The sequence below is a fragment of the Cupressus sempervirens genome, chromosome 6 (assembly GCF_028749045.1).
Source record: "Cupressus sempervirens isolate cs-2001-9-10 chromosome 6, ASM2874904v1, whole genome shotgun sequence".
Taxonomy (NCBI): domain Eukaryota; kingdom Viridiplantae; phylum Streptophyta; class Pinopsida; order Cupressales; family Cupressaceae; genus Cupressus; species Cupressus sempervirens.
Genome location: NC_143123.1, coordinates 152,488,365 through 152,494,364, shown reverse-complemented (window position 1 = coordinate 152,494,364; position 6,000 = coordinate 152,488,365).

Here is a 6,000-nt window from a genome sequence, read left to right as displayed (position 1 = left end):
ATCTAGGAGACCTAACAATTTCTTCAATCCAAGGATTCTCATATGCATTTGTTGCTTCCATGGTGTCTTGTTATTGTTGGGCTTTTAGCTTTTGATCTCTAGTTTGAAGTACCATAAAATGTCAAAGTGTAGATGTTGGTTTAAGGATTTTATAAAGTGTTGAAAATTTGGGTGTAGACAATGAAACTCTAAGTCTATAAGAGATAGGTCCTCACTGTGCTATTAACAAAGAGAATTCAAAATGTCAATCTAAGTAAGTTTCTAGATAAAGGATGATAAATCCTAATAAAGAAACTCACTAAGATGGAATTGTTCAACACTAGAGATTGACGGTGAATATTTTTAGGATTTTGGTATGGTAGACTAGAAGGACGTAAAATGGCAATGATGTTCAAACTCATAATCTCACTGTCTGAAAGTTTTAATTTGTTGAGTGAATTATAATGGCATACCAAGTGGGTATCCACAAGTGTTTTTGGTTTCTTTGAAAAGGTTTATGAATCTCTCTATGATAGATGTGCAGTAATGAATGTGTAAATAGACTGAATAAATGCGTAGATAAAAATAATAAATGCATGATAATGAGTGTTATAGATGTGCATATATAGTGAACAAATATGTAGAAATAATACACAATCACACAATCACAGACAAAAGCACACATATGCAAAATGAAAGTGCGACAGTAGATGATAAATGCACAAGTTTTCAAGAGAAGTGTAGGAATGTGTAAAAAATGCGTAATTCTGATGAAATTTGGAAAAAAAATTGTTTTGATTTTGAGGTTTTTTTAAAAAAATGTTGTTCATCTGATTTTTGGCAAGAAAGCATGCACACACATAAAACAACATAAATGATTCCCTAAAAGTGTTTCTAAGATGCAAATGCATAGACACACCACAATCCTAAGGTTGGCCAAGAAAGTATCTTGAATTCCCACTTGGACTAGGTTCAGCCATGCCAACTTAGTGTGGATAGAATGGTAGCTTGGAGGTACAGGCTCCCCCTTATAGTAAACTTACTTCTTGGGCACACCAAGCTAAAAATTCCAAGGGTGATGAAATTCCAAGGAACCACTACCCCACAACAAAGCCACAAGAGATGTGGGATGTCTTTAGGGACCCTTAACACTAGCAGATAGAAGGTTTTTGAAAATCTACAATTAAGTATTTAGTAAGTGCATCTATTTGGAAGGTTATTCTTTCAGTCACTTTCATCATCTCAACATAACAATATTACCACTCCATGAAACTTTCATCCCAATGGATTTTTATTTATAATGGATCGAAAGAGCTTAGCATTAGCTCATTACCACTTGGGTCATTCCCTCTCACCAGCTCTACTAAAGAAAATCTCAGGAGGAAGACCCTCTATTGATTAGTACAAATTTCTCGTACACCTAGGATCCACAAATGGCAAGGAGAGGGGATACTTTTTGACTAAAATTGGGAAAAACATAGAACATGGCTATTCCATAAGACATAAGTGACACAAATATCTACTCTAAAGAAGACACGTGAAATTGAAAAGCATGTTTTATTTTAAGCCCAAATCAAGGTTATGGTTTTCATTTAACAACCCCTTTTAGCAACCTATAAACAAGGGTCAAATCAAATATGTTTTTAAGGGTCCCTCTACACAACGTCCTGCAAAACAGCCTAGACAACCCACCAAAATGAATAGCAACTCATTGGAATGTCAAAAATCCAAAATAGAACTAGAAAAGTACTCAAAATCTAACTACCAGAATGAATGTGTATCTCTACAATACATATGTGCAATAACAGTGAACATAAGCACAAATATGAAATAGGCATAGCAGGAATAATGAAAGCACAAAAATATGATATGTAATTATAGGAAAAATGAATGCAAGTTTATGGTGAACAAATGTGAGCTTTTGGTGAATAGATGCACAAAAATAATAGATGTGTGCTAGAAAAAAAATAGAGGCATAGGAAGATGTAACATATGCGTAGAAATGTATGAAAGCACAACTAAAAGTAATGGATGCACAAATTTGCATAATGGATTCACCAAAATGACTTGTAAGTCACCTGCACAAATAAAAACTACAAACAAAGATCAAATTTTGAGGTTAGGCCCCATGGTGGGTGCCAAAAAATGTATGTAGAAATTAGTGACAATGCCTAAACAATCAATCTAATCTAACCAATGCATATCCAATGAAGGATTCCAATTCAAACTAGAATCTTTACCTTTCCTTACTAGCTATAACATGCCTCCATTGTCCTCCTAAGATTGAGTTTCCTAATTCATGAGCCCTCGAATCTTGATCAGCTCGATATGATTCAAGGTTTTGGAGATTGTGAACTTCAATGCAAGATTATAAATGGTCCTAGAATGATAAATGAAAATGATGAATATTGATGGATGAGAGAACTAAGATTCTAATGGAGATTGGATGAACAACTATGGAGGTGTTGGAAAATTACTTGATTTCTAAATGCTCAATTTGTTCAAATATGTTTCCTTGTAAATTCTAAGTATTCTAATTGCAAGTATTCTAATCTTAAATCTAAGTCTAAATGTTTTGTGATGGAATTGGGGTTTCTTTTATAGATTGTGGGAGGACCCTAGCCTAGGTGACAACATCCGATGGTGGAGAGATAATCTAGGACACATGGATGGGTGAGATTGACTTAATTGAAGGAGTTGAGAGAAATTAGGATTTAGTGGAAATGTGAAAGAAATAGTAGGAATAGAAAAGACGCGTCTCAAACATCTCATCAAGACTTCTTGAGACGAGTCTTCCTTTAAGGAGGGTTCTACTGACAAGTGTTTCATGAGTCATTGTTGAATACGTGAGGTGGATTGACTGACTCCAAGTTAGAAGAAGAAGTGGAAGAATACTTTGTCACCCAGAGACATGTCCTAGAGACTTCTAGCCCTATACAATACGAAACATGGGTGAGGATAAATAGGATTATTTAATAATTAATTAAAATTAATTATTGGATTAAATATGATGAGGCACATGACATAGACTAACTAGGTCAACTAATAGACTTAGTCATTTAAGTGAATGGATAATTAAGCAATTTAAATAAATCACTTAATAGGATTATTTAGAGACTTAGGATAGTGTAATTGACTTAGGTGAATTAGCTTAATAAAATAAATTATTTATTAATACTAATAGAAGAATAATATTAATTAAATATTTAAATATTTAATTAATTAATAGAAAGTGAATTAACTTAATAAATTTAATACTTTATTAAATTTAATAAAAGAAAATAATTAATTAAATATTAAAATATTTAATTAATTGGCTTGATAATTTTTAGGTGTATACAGATGCATATGCCAAAAATATTCTTACTGCTTCAAGTCTTGCAACAGGGGCAAAAATTTCTTCAAAATCAATTCCTTCATGTTGTGAATAACCTTTTCATACTAACCTTTCTTTATTTCTTACCACTTCTCCTTGTTCATTCATTTTGTTTCTAAATACCCACCTAGTGTCAATAGTGTTCTTATATTTAGGTCTAGGGACCAGTTCTCATGTCTTGTTCTTTTTAATTTTCTCAATTTCTTCTTTTGTAGCCTTTATCCAAAATTCATCTTTACAAGTTTCATCTACAATCTTAGGTTCAATTTGTGATATCAAACAAAGTTCATCTCTTACCTGATTCCTCGTCAAAACAACTTTGTTTTCACTTCCAATATTTTTTTGTTCAAGGTGATTCCTTGCTACATATCTTGGTGTTCTCTTCTCAGATGCTCCTTGTTCTACTCTGGCTTTTGATCTTGATTCTTCTCTATGTTCTTTAGCCTATAAATCATTATCAATTTCATAAAATGGTTTTTGTTATGTATTCTGATTGTTAGGCCTTTGATTAGTATGTGCATAGTCATTTAAATTGTAATCAAGCACCCTTTCCTCTATTATGCATTTCTCATCAACTTTCACATTAGTTCTTTCAACTATAGTTCTCAGTCTCTAATTAAAATATCTACGTCTTTCTTTTCAACAAATATCCAAGAAATATATCTCCATAACTTGTAGGATCAAACTTACCTATATCATCTTCTCTTTTGATATAACTTTTTCTTCCAAAGATTATAAAGTTTTTCAAAGTAGGCATATGTCCAAATCAAAGTTCATGGGGTGTCTTACCAATATCTTATATTATATATACTTTGTTCTTATTATATATTGTGGTGTTCACTACTTTTCTCTAATAGATATGTGCTACATTTTTTTCAAGCATCATAGCTCTAGATGGTTCACTCACTGATATGTTCATCCTTTTTTTTTATCCCATGCTACTATGGTGTCTTAGGGGTTGAAAATTGTCTCTTAATTCCATTGTCTTCATAAAATATATTAAACTAATTTAATATGATTTATCCTCATCTATAAGATCTTAACCATTTTATCTTCAATCCTAATTCATTCTCTACTCTACTAAAGTGAATAAATTGAATTTTTCAAAAGCTTTATATTTTTCTCTAAGAAATGTTACCCATGCCATCCTTGTAAAATCATCAATGAAAAGAATAAAGTACATTTCACCTTAGAATATTCTTGTTATTATAGGACCACATAAGTTTGTGTGCACAATCTCTAATTTTATTGATGTAGTGAAAATTTTTCTTGGAATATAGTTCTTCTTCTATTTAGTCATTACATATTCCTTGAAAACCATGTTAGAGGGTTTCACAATCTTAGGTAGATCTCTTACTACATTTGCAGTACTTATCTTCACAATGTTATCAAAATTTACATGAAAATATCTCTTATGTCATAACCAACTATCATCTACTTTAGCAACCAAACATGTCATCTCAGTAGGATTCAATTGAAAAAGATTACCTTAAGTTCTTGTACCTATTCCAATTAGTTTATCATCCATGTCTTTGATTGTGCATATCTTCTCAATGAATTGCAACTTATATCTAGTATCAATAAGTTGTCCAGCTCTCAACAAGTTATGTTTGAATCCATCAACAAAATATAGTATTAGTTTTTCTATCAAGTATAATAGATCCTTTTCCTTTTATAAGACATGGCGCATTATTTTCAACTCTAACTACTCCATCATAATAGTTAAATTCAACAAATTTATTCATGTCACTAGTCATATGATGAGAGAATCCAATATCTATAATCCAATCTTTTCTTTTCTTTTCTACATGTGATATTGATTTTTTTCCTTCTTTTTAAGGATTTTCTTCTATAATAGAGAAAAATCCAAATTTATCATCTTCATCATAAATTTCTAAATAATTTATTGCTTTGAAATCAAATTCATCATCTTCATCAACAAAGAAGAAATCTTTTGTAATCTTTGACTTGTAAGGCTTCTTAGGTTAATATTTCCTTTCCCTCTTAAGACATTGGTATGAAAAATGACCAAATTCTTTCCAAGTCAAACAAGAAAAAGATTTCTTACCTCTAGGTACTATTTTCATAAGTAATGCAAGCCCTTCATCTATATTCCTAGCTTCCTCTTGCTTAGTTGTCCATTCTCTAGCATAATCTTCACTAGTGCTTGCACTCTTGGTTAAGGTTCTTTTATCTAACTGTACGCTTATTATAAAAGTAGTCTATGTTCTGGTTTGGTTTTGATTTTACTTCAATTTATGCTCAAATGTTTGTAACTTTCTAAATATTGTCTCTTTGTTAAAGTTAGGTGTAACAATAATAATTTATTCTACGATTATTACCTTGTTCTCATAAGAAAGTGACAATGATTTCAAGATCTTCCAAACTATTTAATCCTCTGTAATAGTTATTGCACAACTTTTTAATCCTGCACCAATTTTTTGTTATCCTTTGAAAATATGACCTTATAGTTTCATCTTCCTAAATATTAGCACTATCAAACATATCTTTCTAACTATGCAATTTTAAATTCTTTTCATATTGATCACCTTTAAACAATAATTCTAATCTAATCCAAATATCATAAGCAAGTTGTAAATTCTTTACCTCACCAAATTTTGATTCAGGTAGCATAGTAATCAATG